Here is an 18,231-nt window from a genome sequence, read left to right on the forward strand (position 1 = left end):
AAAAATTTATCAACTAAAAAAAAAAAATTTAATTTTTATAAATTTTTAGTGACCAAATTTGCCTCCTACATAGAGAAACGGCCGAAAAATATGAAAAAATAATTTTTTCGGAAGTTTCGGCTGGTCCATTTTGCCCCAGGTGTTATGCGTAGGGCTAGAAATGTGGAATTATAATAATTTTTTTTTAATTTGACGATAAAAATATGAAAAAATCACTTTTTCAAAATTTTGGGCTTGTCCATTTTGCCCCAAATGTCATGCGTGGGGGTAAAAATGCGCAAACATATCGGATTTATAGTAATTAGTCGAAAAAAAAAAAATTTTTTTTTGGTCAATACTTCAGGGGGGCCGATCTGCCCCACCCTCCCCTATGTTATTTTTATACTGGCTAATTCGAATAGTAGTATACTTTTCACTGGCAATAAGTGACTTTTCATTGCCAAATAGTGATTGTTACGCGATTTTCACTAATTCATTACTTTTAGTCAAAAATATGACTGACCCTCCGTTGGTCACGTCACGGGGAATCGCCGTAATGTTAATTTTCTTACAGCGTTGCCAACTCTATTGACAATATATGACATCCATACTAGTTTTATTTATTTCAGTTTTTTATATTTGGCAACATTGAGCATAAAATTTCACTGTCTAGTTTGATCGCGCTCACGGAAAATTGCCGTGATTCCACATTGATTCGATATTTACTATTTAATATAAATAATTTTATTTTTAGAAACTCTTTTAGTAAATACTAAATAGATCAAAGAAGAAGTAGCTAAATTGTTGAACCCCAAAAAAAAAAAATTACTTTTTTTTATATTACAAAATAAAGGAAAAAGCGGGTAATCTCTCATAGCGCGACCAACAACGGGTAAATAAATCAAACGAAACTCTTTGACAAAAGTCAACGTTTTTGACCTTTGTCCACATAGAGGTCATCGGCAGGAATATTTAGAAATGCTCGATGTTCGCTTTGAAAGATACGATAAGTCATTTGTCATTCCACCGATTAAACGTAAAATCCCTTACAATTAAGCAGTAATTCATTAATAGACTCACCGGTGACGATTTCTGCTTATGATTTAACAGTTCTATGATTTTTTTTCATACATACCTGAAACAAAAAGTAAAATTTTTCATTGGTCATGCAAACTGGACTTCGGTTAAAAAATATTATTAATAAATAATTTAATTATCATTGTTTAAATTCCGTTTTATAATTTCTTTAAATTTAATTATAAAATAAATAATTTATTGCAGATCAAGAGGAACTAAGTATTAAATTTATTTTTAGAAAAATTATTACACAGAAAAAAACGATTTCTTGACGCAAGAAACATTCTGCCCTATGAATTGAAGAAAAAGTTTTCTTAGGACTATAAAAAGTTTCTTGCGTCAAGAAAGTTTTTTTTTTTGGTGTTACTTGTTACTATTTAAATCTAAAAAACAAATATGTAAAATGTTTATGATGCAGATTTAGATTTTTTATAAGCAACCACATTTTTGTTTTTGTGAATTATTTTATTCGTTCATTTTATTTACTTTCTCAGTATTTTTTATCTTTCAGAATTTATTTTATTACTTTTGCAATTTTATCGCGACACCTCTTTGGCTTCAATTCAAACCGCTTTTTTAACTTAATCCTCAAACACAACTCAGATAGAAATAAATAAAGAAGAAATAACTCATAGCACCTGGCTTTAGAAAAAGAAAGTAGTTTAGTAATTTGTTGACTTATAGAATTTTGATTGTATATAAAGTCTTTTCAAATCTCACCGATAATGAAAAAAATGTTAAATCTAGCAGAAGTAGAATGAACAATTCTGATTGTTTCAGTATTTTTATAACATTTTTTTTAATTTTTCAACTGGGGTGTGGAAATGCATGATCGATTTTTTTGTTTAACAAATGGTGTTATGGTGTACGTGTGCAGTTAAAGAGAAGTGAATTTTTATAGAGGATAAAAATGTGCGAGTGGTTGATCGCGTGACAAGTTGGATGGAACATAGCTCGTTGCACGTCAGTCACGTTATGCATAACAAATTATAAAATAAAAGATTTCCTCAGAGCAACGTGACAATTTGATTGTCTGATAAACCAACAATGCATAGTAAATTTTTATTTGTTATTGGCGGTGACTTTTTTATTTTTAAGTAATTTCATTTATTTATTTTATCCACAATTCTATGACAGGATATTTTAAGATTTAGTTGACTTTTCTCATTGTTTGAAATTTTATTTTCATAAGTTCAAATTTTTTTTAGTAAATATGCAACGATTTTACGATGGCTAGATGTAATTATGGAAGAAAAAAAAATTTAATTTCAGCAAAAATAAGAGAGAGAGTACACGGAAAAAGTAGATAGGAATGGTTACTGTGCTACACAATAATAATCGTAAAGTGTGTAGAAGCTGATCTTGGCATATTACTAGTTCTCGTTATAATAGTGGGCAGCTTTTACATGTGACTGAGTTCAATTCAACATGATAACTATTAGTATCTTGCACACTTTGTCGAAAACAAAACTGGTTATTGTGTTCATAGTAACCGTTCGTTTACCAGATAATACAGGTTTCAAAAAAGGAAAAAAAAAAATTAATATTTTAAACAATGAATATGAAATTTATGATGATGGATGAGGATAATGACATGGATATCTTATCCTTTTCCATGCTATTTATTGCTTTTTCTATGCTCTTTCTTGTCGCAAATTTCAAATTCGACTCCGCTGTCCATCTTACGGCATTAAATAAATTAATACTAGTACAACTCTGTAGAAAACGCTTGTTGTGTTGACAACGCCTCCAGATCGGTAGTCAATTGTTATAACTCGTGTTCTATACACAATCACACTCGACTTATACAATACTATTTAAAGATTATGTGTTAGACGAAAAAGAGTAGATTGTTTTAATCTTGAGAATTGGGTAATCATTTTCTTTTGCTAGGCAGTCTCTGAAATCGGATTTCATACATCAATTTATCTATTTTGATGTTGAAAATTTCAAACTTTTTGCCATTGCACCATAATTCCATAATAAAAAAATAATTCGCATATTTTTAGACAGTAAAAAAAATATTAAATGAAAAACATCAGTTTGTTCTGAATTTTAAATGAAAAATGTTCAAAAACTTAGAGCGAAATATTAAAATTTCAATTGAAGACCGTATTTCAAAGAGAATAATTTTTCAAGTGGTTACTGAAGAATATTCAACAGTAAAAATGGAAATAAATATTGTAGCAAAATGTACATTAAGAAGTTATGTAAATATAATCGAATTAATTTATATTGTTTGAAAATGTACATTTTTTCGAAAAAGCAATGGCTAATCGTTGAAGGGAATTTATTCAAGTTTTTAAAACCCACCATTAACTTTCTGTGTGATCATTGGTTTCTGAGATATCGATAATCAAAGACAAAAGGATCCTTTTTCCTATGAAGACCGATATCTCGGCGAGAAGTGGACGTATCAAGGTCCATAAAAAAAGAAATTAAAGCTGAATAATGAAGGTATCCGATCCTCATAGTGGTTAAGCAAACAAAATTTTTCCACGCCCGAAGACCAAAAATAAAAAATTAAAAAAATTTGAAAATTTTTTTGTCGCTGGTTTTTCTAAAATAACTCAAAAACCGCTGACGCTAAAAAATTTCGAAGTTCTAATCCAAAAAGTAGACACTTGGAGCTACAATTTCGCTTTTTTTATTTCTTGTACGACCATTTCTCTCAAAGTTAGGGCCTGTTGAAAATCGCCCAAAAATTTGGAATTTTTTTTTGATCCTTTAATTTTTTCCATTAGTGCATTTAGTTATCATTTTTTTTTTTAAATAAGAAAATCGGAGAAAATTATCAATAAATTTCAGCTGATTATATAAAATAAATGAAATAAAGAGGATCATCAAGTGCGATCTAGTAAATAATATTTTGAGGAAAAAAAGAAAAACTAAATAAAAATGTGCATAAATTTACATGATTGGTGATTTGATGACAAAGACAAAGACAAACCTTGACAAAGATGGCCCATTGTAGTACCTTTGAAACATGTGCAGCCCATAATAAATCCCATCATCACTTTTTATAAACTTATCACCTCTCTCTTTTTAATTTAACGTAACACATTTAATTAAACTATTTATTAATATTATTGTCGATCTGATTTATTTGAATTTGATATATTAGCTAATGAAAAGTTTGTGATGCAATGAATACGAGTCTCTAAACTTGACACTTTAATGATATGAATAACGGTTTCCAACTCCATATATCAATACGACGATTGTATTCAGGAAATTCAATCAAGACCCAACCGGAAATACGATACTTTGTCATCTTCGCGGTTGTTGACGTGCGATTTTCGACGATCTAAGGTGGGATAGTATTCTTTAATATTTTTTACTTTTTTGATATTCAATTAAAAAAAATTTTCGTAAGTTTTAATGCTGTGCTAGATTACAACTGCGGATAAAAATTTCTATTCAATTTATTTTTAAAATAAAAAATTTGATTATTTTTTAGTTGAAGTTGTTGAAGATAATAATGAAGTTTGATTAGTTCCATTTATACATATATATTAACTTTTTGTGATGAAACCCAAATAGTAATCTATTTCAAGCCTCTAGAGGGTAGTATTATATATTATGTCTACTGTCAATAATCTCGTGAAATATAATTTTGAACTATTTTAATTTATGACAAGGGGTCGGCTCTTTTTTCTCTATCACGACCAAGTGAACGATCGGTACTATCCTTATTGCACTTGCGCAGTAAATGGCAACTTTGTCCACGTTTTTCTCTTAAACAAATGAACATTTTCGAAAAATGAAAACTTAGATTGTTAGATTGTAAAGTAATGCATCGACCCTCGTTCTTAATTATGCGTTTAGTTACTAACTCTCTTAAAATTTTTTCTCTTCATATATAAATAAAGAGACATGAAGTAGCTATTCTCAAGTACTATCGACTTTTTAAATTTTGAATAAATAATCACGTCATCGGTATGACACGTATTCATTTATTTAACAACAAAATCACAACACAATTCTACAGATTAATTTGAATATATATGTTTCTCAATGAAATAATAGACAAGTTAGTCACGAAGATTCTCATTTTCTCACTTCGACTTTAGTCCACGGAAAAAAGAATAGTTGAAAAATTACTGTTTTAATAGTAAAAACAATTTTTTCGAAATTAAAAGTAAAAAATTGCAGCTCATAGTGTAATTATTAATAGATATTGTGAGATTTATAGTATAAGCATCAATTTTTATACTTTTGATTTCGAAAAGATTTACGGAAAAAAATGATTGACAATAATTGTAGTTCAACTTCTAATTATTTATGTTATGTTCAATAATTAATGTCATTTTGATCAGTAAAATTATGATTTTAATGTTTAAACTGCTATAATTAACAGTTAATCGTTGAAATATACTGCTTGACTATTTAAAATTACTACTTAAGCCTTAAAAAACTACAAGACACTTGTCAAAAAAATGTATCTGTTATCAATTTCTTACGGTCTACTCCATAATATTTACTGAGATTCAGTCTAGGCGCGCTGTTGACGAGAATCTCAGTAATATTTACTAATATTTTTTTTCCGTGTTGTTTTTACTATTAAAACTGTAATTTTTCAAGTATTCTTTTTTACGTATACATTTTAATTTTTTATTACAGCTCGCATTTACGAGTATCAGACAGATGAAACATGTTTTATGATAAATATTTCACTTGCCTTTAAGACTCTAGCTTTTCATCGACCAAACATATACATTTAGAAATCCTACCAGTCTCTTTTAACGCATTCATACGTACAACACATGTACATACACACTCATGGATGTACATTTGCAATAAATATATACATGCATATTGTATACATATGCAATATATATATATATATATATATATTGCAAATGCACTTTATACAATATGATTACTGATAACTTGCGCTTTGTTATGTCATATTCTTATCAACAATCACAAGTTCTCTGTTTGTTTAGTAGGTTTAAAACACGTAAATTATCTCTAATATTTATTAATAATTCAAAAATATGTTCACATTATTTCAATAGCGTATTTTACTTGAATTATTTTTTTCAATTTTTTTTTTATTAATTTTAATAGTGAAAACTTTATAAAATTCAAAAGTGCGAACCTCAAACGCTCATGTTATATTTTGCATGAAAAATTTGACCTTACATTTCTTTTCTAACCTAAAATAGTATATTACATATCAAGGTAAAAATTTTTACTGGCCCCAAGAAATTTTTCGCATTATGAATTGGAAACAAAATTTTCTGGGGGTAAAAAAAAGTTTTTTTACGGCCAGAAACTTTTTCTAATCCTAAGAAAATTTCCGTTTTTTATTCATAATGCAAAACGTTTCTTGCACTATTATTTTTTTTCAAAGCGTATACTCTTCGCGTTTAAAGTGTGCAGTTTATTTTAATTTTTAATGATACCTATAATATTTTAATGACTTAAAATAACGTCAGACTTGTTGGATATATTTTATTTTTTGTAGAAGTATGATTGCAATATTATATGAGTGCAGTGTAGTGAATAAATTGTAGGTGAAGTTTAATGTCAATGAATAATTAAAATAATTTTCATTAAAAATAAAACACTATTTGATGCTTCATGGTTAAGGTGTAGAAAATGATTTATGATTAAAGATTTTTAAACATAATTAATAATAATTGAATGCTGTTAAAATTAATTAGAAATCATCAAGTGAAAAATTTGTACTAATGGTGGCAAGATCTATCTCTTAAGCTCAAAACATGGTTGTCTGACGAAAATTGAATCTGCCAACTAGTTTACACAGATACGTGAGTAATTGAGAATGAGTGTAAGGTGTAAAGGTCTAAGAGAAAGGCGAAGCAATAAAGGGTGTAAGTGAGTGAGTGTGAGAGAGAGAGAAAAACGGAAGCACAAGTGTAGGAAATTTTAGCGTTGATGCAACCCATCAATATATTTCTCATCATCTCGCTTCTCTACTTCTCTACTCATACTTATACTCGCTCATATTATAACTCTCGTCTATCTCTTATAGTCTTGTGTATTGCGAGAATCGATCACGAGCCTCAATCCAATTATCTCGTGCTTTTCAAATTTACTTTCTTTTTCACTATTTTTTCAGTCTGCGATTTTTTTACGCTTGGAAATTTTTTAATTTTTTTTTCTTGTAAAATTGTTGAAGTTTTAAATTTAGTAATGGCTCCTTTTTTTTGTTATGGATAATTGAGGATAAGAATCAAGTTGAAACGATAAAATTCAGGAAACAATTATTTTTAAGGAAGACGTATAAATTATCGCAGTTGATTGATGGGGTTAAGGTACACTTGGCATGTTAAAGAGTGAATGAAAGACGTTTGTAACTATTACTAACTACCAAACTATAAAATTCTACAGAGATATTTATTAAATCATTTGAGATTTTTTTTATGCTATTAAATTATTAAAAAACTAAGCAACGGGTTTTTTTTTAATTTTTTTATCAAAGTAGAGAATAATAAAGTTAAAAATTTAATTTTCCGTTTGTAGTTAAATTTCAAACCGCAAAACTTTATTTTTACTGTTTCAAATTACATTTGTTTCAAGGGCTGTAATAGTTTTTTTATTAATAAAAATAAAGTAGACATATTGCAACTGAAAAACGAGTTGCGTCTTTTTAAATTTACTTGGGTTAAAATGTAAAAACCAATATTGCGGAGCAGAATAAATATCAACCGTAAAAAAAGGAAAATTCATATTAAATATTGATATTTGCTGTAATAATTGAATCTGATAAGATTTCGGGTTAAAAACCGTAGCTACGATATATTGCACTGATACGGGCTTTTAGATATGTTTGTCCAGGTATTTTTTTTTTTAAATAAAAGCTCTGTACGTGAAATAAGGACAAAGATCGAGGCATTACACTGTAAGCTAGCAATCTCAACTTTTTTTTTTTAATTCCCATTTGTTCAGGAGCGAAACGTGAACACAGTTTCCGTTAACTGTGTGAGTGCAATAAGAAAACTACGGTCCGTCTACTCGAGAGTGAGAAAAAAAAACGCACTTGACTCCAATAACAATTATTGAATGTAAGTTTAAATGGAGGTGTAAAGTATAAGAAAGTTCAGGTCTCAGTCTATGATAATTATTTCAAACATTTGATTCCTCTATTTTTCACTTTGATACTAAAAGATATTAAAATCAATAAACTCAAGCTTAATATTTTTTTTTTTTAAATAATATAAATAAAACTTCCCTTGGAGTGAAATTAATAAATCTACTCCGCATTCGCTTCACGTTTACTCGTAAATTTTTTACAATGTACTCTTAAAATTCAAAGTTTTTTACTTTATTCTGTAATTAATTTTTCATAAAACTCTTTTACTTTAAAAGAAAAATGGCTTCACTAATAATTATCTGATAAAGAAAAAAAAATTTTAACGAACTTCGTTATTGAAAATAAATGTCTGATATTTATTTGCTTGTTTATTTTTTTTTCTTGTTTACAAAATGAAATTTGTTAATTTTTTTTTATTATCAAGCATTAAAACTCTTCAAAAGAGAACTTGATACGTATGATATTAATTAAAGAGAAGAAAAAAAATTAAATAATCAAAACTTTCCAATTGCGAAAAAAAAATACTTCTTTTTATGATAAATTTATGAATAACAAAAATTTTTCGAATAATTCAAAAATTCACGGATACATAAATTTTTTCTAATATTTTGAAAACTTACGAATAATCCGAATTATTCGCACGCTTCTAGTTTGATAGTAAGAAACACACTTTTTTTTTTTTTTTACAACAGCATGTGATTTCAGGACTCGCAATGAAAAAAAAAGGATTCCTATTAGAACTGTATATTTTACAAATTCTCTCAGCAAACCCGATCTTCAATCTTGATAGAATTCGATATACAAATAACCATCTTTGGGTAGATTGTAAATATCCTGGGGCGAATGATAACCTTTCAGATAACCTTTGGAATTACTGTCATTCGAAATACTATAAATTATATAATTCTGTTATCTTTACTGTCAAATACGGCGTACTAAGAGCATCCGAATAATACCAATCATAAGCCAAAAAACAAAAAAAAAAAATAAAGGAAAAATGTATTATAAAAATTGTGCCGCGTATTTTCACGATTTCTGATACTTTTAAAATTATAAAAATATCGCATTATTAATTCCACAAGAACTTATATTTTCATTTGCCCTTTTGGCTGTAGGATGCTTCCTAGAGTCAAAAGGGCGTATGATTTATTTTTTTTTCACTACCAATTGTTTGGTACTTATTTCAAAACACGAACAAAAACTTGTAGTTGCTACAACAGCAGCTGTAGTTAAGGTCACTACAAGTTAGAGTAAAGAAATGCCAACTCCAACTTGGAATAACCTCAACCGCACTTGTAAGTCAGTACTATTTATGTAGTATCCTTCATTACATATTGGAGTACTCGCAACTACAGATGTTTTACTATAACGTTGTAGTTACAAGAACTACATTTTTTTCCGTGAAATAAAAATTGGATAAAAAAGTTTAAAAGCTCACAGGGCACGTGACTTAAATTATATACTCTAAGCTTTCAAATTTTTTTTCAATTTTCAGCTTTAAAGTAAGTCTCCAAAACGATCCGTAATAAATAAAAATTATAAGCCCTTTGGCTTTAGGAAGCTCTCTAAAGCCAAAAAGGCGTATAAAAATGTAAGTCCTTTTGGAATTAGTAACGCGATATTTTTATCCGCCCTTTTGGCTTTAGGAAGCTTCCTAAATCCTTTTGGAATTAGTGACGCGCTATAAGTAATAAACCTATTTATTCAGAATTGCAATTATTTAAGTAATTTTTGATAAACAAAAATCGTCTTATGTCTTTAATAAAAGTTTTTTATTATTATTGTTTTATATATTTTCAAGACTCTAGAAGTAATTTCAAAAAACTTGTACGAACGATAAAAAGCATACTATACTCATGTTCTGTGTTAAGTTCCCCAGCTCAGTTGTACAGTTTCTCCCTCGACGCTAATGCGTCGTTTTAGAGGGTTCCTATTGCAATTCTACTCAGTCTCAGACTGTCTCAAAAGTCTCTTTTTACCGCAGCCACAGCACCTGCTACTGCTGCTGCAGTAACTGCTGATATGCCCTTAGTGCCGTTGCATTTTTACCGAGTTTAAACTAAAAGACTAATTGAAGAAAATAAAAGAGGGTTAAAATTCAAGTTAAGTACTAACGCCATTTAATATTAAATCTGAATTATTCACATGGCAACAAATCATCGTCTTTTTAATTTAAATATCCTAATTTCATAAACAATTACTATTCGAGCAAAAAAAAAGTTAACAATACACTGATCGCTATGTTCGGAATTACCACGCGTTTGTGAATTAGAACCGGTCCACACAATATGTTTTATTTTTCAACACAGAGTATTTGTGTTGAATTTTATCACAAAATTTGTGTTAAAATGAGAAGTTAATTCGACATTTTTTAAATGTCAGTAGCAACACAAAAAAAGATTTCAACTTTTACATTTTATTTTTGTATCATGGATATTCATTAAATATATTTATATAAACTTTAAAAAAATTTTGGAATCAATGCGGATCAAATCCGGAGTGAATACGGAGTGGATAACTGTGTATTTATTTAATGCCCTTGAAAAAAAAATTCACTCCGAAGAGGTTTATTGTAATGTTTAAACTCCGGTTCGAAGCGAAATTAAATTCTAAAGCGAGTTTATTTTAATATTAAAACTCTGAATCGGAGTGAATGAGGATTTAAGTAAATACGGCCGTTTTCAACACAGATATCCAATATTTTTTACTGTGTGTATTTGCAGTATTATTAAAAAATAAAATCTCCTATTGTTCAGTATTAACTATCCGCGAAATAATTCAATTCACGAAATTCCTGGTAACTTTATCCTTTTATCTCTCCGTTCATCAAATCATTAATCATATAATACCAGTTACATTTAGCTAGCAACCTAGTTAATAAATAAAAAAAGTACGATAAACTAACTCTACGCTTTAGTAAATGAGAACTTCCATAACAAAAACCTCACAATTAAAATAACGCGCAAAATAAACCGCATGTTTTTTTTTTGCATGTTAACTTTAATAATCTTAATATTAATCTCAAAACATCTACGATATAAAAAAACAGCTTGGCAATCTACCATCACAGCAATCAGACTAAGTGACCTCACACTCTTGTCATTGCCTTCCGGTTTTTACTATCTATGGCTAAAATAAACACAACTATTTACTTCATCATTATCTTTTTTTTTTTTAACGATAAATATCAATTTCAAAGCTGTTTTATAAATGCAGACATGCGAGCACGTAATATTTTTTTTTTAAATAAATAATAAAATAATAAAATAAGTAAATAATTCTTATATAAATTAATTATAAACCGTTATCACACCTTTTTGTCGCCGCCGCATAAAACACCAATGCAGCATCAAACATCACAATGTAGAACTTTGTACGGGGGTTGAGAGGTCAATGACTCTCTCTCTATATATATGTGTATATATATTAACAATTCATTATTTGTAATAATAATTATTTACTATTTTATATTCACTTGGCACTCATTATTATGTTATTTATATTATAATTGTAAACATCATTACTTGATAATTAATAATTTTTTTCACTGATATCATATCGAATAGTTAATCAAAAGTAAATTATATTTATATTACACTTCCGTACAAATGAAATCCATGATTATCTAAGGAAATGAAGCATAAGACTTCCGTGACATATCGAGTAGGGATGAAGGAATGAATGAAGGATTATTATGAAAGACGTCGAGAAATCGATTCAACACGTTCGAGGGAAAGTAACTCAACTATTGCAAGTTTTACATATTTATATATATATTTTTTCATTTCATAACTCTTTACCTTGACTACTTTTAAAATGACTTTATTGCAATTAAAATTTTTTAGTCTCATTTGGAACAGAATTTTTTACGAAATGTAAATAGTGTGATTTAAAAAAAAAATTAAATCAATTAATTGAAGTTCATTGCTAACAAAAAAAAATATAATGATAATGGTAATAAAATTCATTATCATTAAGATGTTTTGTGCAAAAATAAAAGAATCTCGAGTGCAACGAAGTGAAGCTTGTTACGTAAATACTAAGTGAATAATTAAACTAATTAATTCGTAATGACTGGTTTAAGTAAACAGTTATGAAGATATATATATTTATGATGTACGTTTGTGTAATTTATGATGGGAATGAATTTTAGTACTGAGACATAAAATTTTTTATGAATTTCGGAAAAAAATATTCCGAATTTTTTTAACAATTTTATGTTATTTTTATATTTTAAGAGACTCTTATCTTGAATTGAAATGAGGTCGAGGGATAAAAGAGCGCGGGAACCCGCACTTTCCTTTCAACTAATTCAACTAAGTCAATTAGTCCAACGAGTTGACGTCTTGGTCGGCGAATTTACTTTTATTTTGTTTTTCTTTCATGTTAAAAATTTTTTTGTAAAAAAATTTAAATCGTTAGTTTTTTTTACGTGAATTCATTTAAAAGTTTCATTTAAAATTTATTTATTTAATTTAGTAGGAATCAATAGAACTGATTGAAGTATTTATTTGAGGTTAATGAATAATTTGAATGTGGTAGTGACCTCAACTGGTATATATATACATATATATGGATACTAAAGGTCGTGAGGTCACAGATCTTACATTGATGCGCGTTCATTCAATCCAAATCTCGATATGTAAATTTTTAACTGTTTATTATAAAATATTTTCAATAGAAATAGAAACTTGAATTTATTTGGATAAAAATATCTTTTTAAATTATCTATACAATTAGTTATAACTTTTACGGTATAGTGTAAGGGCTATCATCCCTAATAATCCCAATAAATATTTTTCATTCAAAATGAATAAAAAATTTGTGTTCTATTAATATTTTTGGCCAGTCATTGATAAATTTATTGGATGCTGAAAAAAAAATTCAATTACTTCAACAAATTATCCGGTATAGTGTAAGGGCTATCATTCCTAATAATCCCAATAAATATATTTAAAATTCAAAATAAATAAAAATTTTTTCTATTAATATTTTTGGCCAGTCATTGATAAATTTATTGGATACTGAAAAAAAAAAAAGTTTCCATCACTTAAAGAAATTATCCGGTATAGTGTAAGGGCTATCATCCCAATAAATATTTTTAAAATTCAAAGTGAATAAAATTTTGTTCTCCATTAATATTTTTGGCCAGTCATTGATAAATTTATTGGATGCTGAAAAAAAAAATTTCCATCATTTAAACAAATTATCCGGTATAGTGTAAGGGCTATCATCCCTAAAATAATTCAAATAAATATTATTTAAATTGATAATTTTTTTGTATAACATTGCAATCAATAAAAAAAAAATATTTTATGAAATTTTATAAATTTTCCCTCAAACACGCAAACAATTTCTCAAACACTTATTATCACATCACAATAAAAAACTGCAAAAAGTATACCGTAGAATAATTTCTATTATCACAAGAAACGTAACCCTTGACTGAATATTCATAACTAATCACGAAATCCCGACAGCGATCTCAGAGATAAAGTATAGATTTTGAAGCAAGTAAAAACACGAAGATAAAAAAAAGCTTTTTATGGCTTTTACGGTCGAATTAAGAAGAATCAAAGATTACACGACACACGTTGAGGTCGGTTGACGACTGACTCTCCGGGCGTCGCGACACCGACGCCACCTTTATCATACATACTATTTTATACCTGTCTCTCTCACTCTCCCTAAAATATTACGAATTTCTATCTCTGTCGGCCTAGCGTTAAAACTACCCCACCTCGGGAATTTCTTATTCAACTCCCTAGGTATTATCCAATACGAGAGTACCAGCCAAGAGTGTACTATAGCATTAATACACACAGAACAAACTCGAAAGCGTCGACCAACGACGCGGCTGCAAGCACTAACGTGACGCGTACGCGCAACTTTACTCCACTCCGTGGCCTTGCACGCACGCCGCGCCATCATGTGGGTGGCTGACCGACAACGACCTGCTCTACTGATACTTCCGTACTCCATGTAAATTTTAAATTTTCACCCACAACTATATTTATATTTAGATACATTTTAAAAATATTTATTTGTTTCCGAACGTTGTTTTTAAATATTCCTTTTTTATTTCGAAATTTGAAGCACAAGTTTTTTTTACCAACACGAAAAAAAAATTATTATTTACCATAAGTGAATATTAAAATTAATTTACAAACTAATGCGTATCTATTAAAGAATGTAAATTCATAGACCAGAAAAGCTTACGGCTAGATATCGATTTCCGATTGTTGACCGAGCAAATGCAACGTTAAGCTTTCGTGCGCGGCTGCTTACGTCCTTTTTCCTCAACCGAGTTCATTTTGATTTTATATGCGAGAAGGGCGAGGGGGGGGGGTGAGCTCCGAGCATAGCTTTCGTTTTCTTTGTACTCACGGTTTTATATGTATTTATAGTACCAGCAGATACTATATACATATGTGATGTAATATGGATAAACGTAACTGGTGGCGCTGTTGTAATATAACCTATAGAATGTACGGAATATAGTTCGTGACATGAGGCTTAGTAAATTTAATGCATACACCTGTCGAGATGCAACACTGCTCTATGCAATTGAGATAGTAACATCGACCAAGAAACTCGAGGACAATGACTGACCTCCCGGTCACACTCGAGGGCAAGAGCACCTTTGCTTTTATTTTGTTTGTTCAGTTTTTATGTTTTACATTCTTTAACTTAATTTTTATTCTTCTTTCAGTATTTTTTATATCGTTTTTCAGTTTACTTAAACTTATTCACTGGTACTTTACTATTCAAATGTTTTTCGACCCATTGCATGGAATTGTGAGTTTTGTATTAAAAACTGGTCAAAGAACTAAAAATGGCAACTATATTTTATGAAAATGATTCTTTTAATACAGACATTCCTGATTAAACAACTGAATTCGACCGAATTAAAAATTTTAATTCTGTTATATTCTGTCGAATTCTGCAAGACAGAATTCAACTAAACTGAAAATTTGAATTTGAATTTGAATTAAACAGAATAAAACCGATTTGAAAATTTCAAATTCGTTTTAATTCAGTTTAATTCGGATTCAGAACCAAAAATTGGAGAATTATTTTCGAATTAATCAGAACTAAACCAAATAGAATTATTTAAATTCGTTTTAATTTTGACAAATTCTGGTTTTCCTGCCGAATTGGTCAGAATTCATTTTTAAGTTAGGTACCGAATTAACAGAATTTATCTGAATAAAATAGAATTAAAAATTTTAATTCTGTTATATTCTGTCGAATTTTTCAAAACCGAATTCAACTTTCAAAAGTCAACTGAATTGAAAATTCGAATCTGAATGAAACAGAATGAAACTGATTTAAAAATTTCAAATTCGTTTTAATTCAGTTTAATTCGGATTCAGAACCAGAAATTGGAGAATTATTTTCGAATTAATCAGAATTAAACCGAATATAATTATTTAAATTTGTTTTAATTTGGATAAATTCTGGTTTTCCTGCCGAATTAGACAGAATTCATTTTTAAGTTAGGTACCGAATTAACAGAATTTATCTGAATTAAATAGAATTGAAAATTTAATTCTGTTTAATTCGATCGAATTCAGTTGTTTAATCAGGAATTTTGTTTAAAAATGACATAAAAATTTTGATAATAAACAAATAGTTCAGAGTTTACTCAACTATAGAAGAAAAAATGTTTTATTGATCAGGAAAAAAAAAAGATATATTTAAGTTGATACATTTTTTCATGCAACAGTTGAATTTATGGCCAAGTAAAAATTATTTTATGATACCTCGAAGAAAAGTTTGACTTTAATCTTCTTTATTAATAAATGGGATGTTTTTCACTTGACTATGGCTGAAAATATCCAGAATTAATATTTACCGATGGAAAAATATCCAATCTCGGAAATGTTGACTATTAGGCGTCTAAATTTATTGACAACAACGCGATGTTTGTGTTTTTAGATGTTTGGATAATGGGATGCTTTTATTGGATTGTTTTTCCAATTGGATATTTTCATTTACCGGCCACAGTTTCGAAATTACCACGAAAAACATTCAATATATTCACGAAACTCAAGCCATAAAATTTTTTCTGCTTTGAAAATGGTGGAAAAACAAGAACTTTTATACTTGCATACAATAACGCGGCTCTTTGAATTGAAAACTAGGAATATTTCACGAATCTCATCCAAAACTGCAGTATTAAATAATGCTTTTGTTAAATATAATTCTCGGTAGTGATTTTCACATTTTAAGATCCACTTTCGACTAAAGTTTAAGTGAAATCCTAAAATTGTTATTTGAAACTGTTATTCTTCTTGTTTTCATTTTTACGCGATCGTTTTATAGATAAAAAGACATTATATAGATGACAATAGTATGTTACATATAAACGTTTCAAATTACATAGCAAATGGTTTCTACAAATATATAGATTATGAAAATAATTTTCATTATTTAGTAGCAATAGTACATAGAAACTATACTCAGAGAAGAAAAATATTAGACATTATGGATCCCATAACTAAAGTAAGTAATCTCAGTCGTAAAGGGAATGTTTCTTTACAATTCCCTAGATACCATTGTCATAAATTTTTTTCCGTGTATATTTTAGAAGAAGAATTGATTACTACTTTAAATTACTATAATAATAATAGCAATAAGTCAACTATTGTTTTTTTTTTTTTTCGATTAAAAATTTCAATTTTCATTAAAATCACTGACCGATTTTCGATTAATTCAGCATTTTACGGAAATTCTCTACCATATATTTACAATTTTCATAACTTTGATATCATAATATATGAACAGGTATAAATATATAGTGTTAAAGATAGAAGTATGAAACTGAAAAAATTTTTTTTTCAAAATACGAATTTTTTTATTTAAGAGCCAGAAAGGCGGACGACAAAATTTTACGGAATTGACGCGATTATAACCCAGGAGTACAAAATCGATGAAAAAAATTTTTCTGTATGCTTATGTTTTCTTATTGTAAGTCTAAATAGGTTTTAGTTACCTTTTCGATTTGTGCACGGAAAAAAATTTTTTATAACCACAAGATAAGATAATTTACGGTAGCAAAATTCTGCCTTAATATATGGATAACAAAGCATTCGTTGGGATTACAATGTTTCTGTAATGCTAGCAAATTCTTAGTTGGACCAAGCAATGGTTTGTAACTGTAACGAAACTGTTGTGTTCCAATAACAAAACTGATTTGTTAACAAAAATTTTTGTAACCATAAGCTAGATAACTTACGGTAGCAAATGCCGGATTTAAAACACGACGATATTATTATAATAAACATCATGTGTTCCCATGACAAATCGACTTCTCAATTATGACACACGTCATTTGTTACTATAACAAATTGATTTGTTACCGTAAGCTAATCATGTTTGTCGTTATAACAAAATCTTTCTTTATCCCGGCTTTTGTTATCAGGAGGAAATTCGTTTTTTCTGTGTGATACTCCAATCTACGTTTTGAATAAGTTAAAAGCTGTCAAATTGAGTTTATAATGTCCAAAACGATCAATTTACGTTCAAAACGTTAAAAACGTTCAATTTACGTCTAATATTTCGACTCGGATAGGCTTAAAACTACTCGATTTTTTATAGAACTTTTTATATTTCTGTATTTTTGCATCTCCGAAAAATCCGATTTTTATATAATTTTTTTCAAAATTTAGACTGTGTCTGTGTATAAATTCTTGCTTTGTAAAATATTTATCTAATTAAATACGGTACTTTTTTACTCCCCTGAATTTATGTTTTTACGACTTAAAAAAATTACAGTACATATTTATAGTGAAGATGATGGATTAAAAATTCAAGCTCGAGAAAACACGTCTCTCAACATTTTTTTGTTCCTTCTTTAGTTTAGTTTTTTTTTCATTTTCTACTACTCTTCGTTTGTTTAATGCTGCTCTCTATTCCCTTACAGTAAAATGGGTAGTGAGGGCTCGATAGTGCCGTATTTTATCTTTTGCGTGTGGAGAATATCGTAGTTTAGGAGTGAAAAATAGAGAAAACGGTGGGAAATTAATTGGTATAAAAAAAAAAACTATGAAATATTTATCAATACTATTAGTATTTTTTTTTAATTCATTAATCTAAAGTTCCAT

General features: G+C 28.5%; 1 protein-coding gene and 1 long non-coding RNA gene across 8 annotated transcripts in view; one reads left to right on the forward strand and one right to left on the reverse strand.

Annotated features, from left to right (window-relative positions):
- The window catches only part of LOC130665876 (phosphatase and actin regulator 4A), a 215,155-nt gene that overhangs the window by 76,722 nt on the left and 120,202 nt on the right, over positions 1-18,231 (reverse strand). The gene's annotated exons all lie outside the window — the stretch shown is intronic.
- The window catches only part of LOC130665880 (uncharacterized), a 91,472-nt gene continuing 79,237 nt past the window's right edge, over positions 5,997-18,231 (forward strand). Inside the window, exon 1 of the long non-coding RNA XR_008989600.1 lies at positions 5,997-6,019. This is a non-coding gene — a long non-coding RNA (uncharacterized LOC130665880). The remainder of the gene's footprint in view (positions 6,020-18,231) is intronic.

The sequence above is a fragment of the Microplitis mediator genome, chromosome 3 (genome assembly GCF_029852145.1).
Source record: "Microplitis mediator isolate UGA2020A chromosome 3, iyMicMedi2.1, whole genome shotgun sequence".
Taxonomy (NCBI): Eukaryota; Metazoa; Arthropoda; class Insecta; order Hymenoptera; family Braconidae; genus Microplitis; species Microplitis mediator.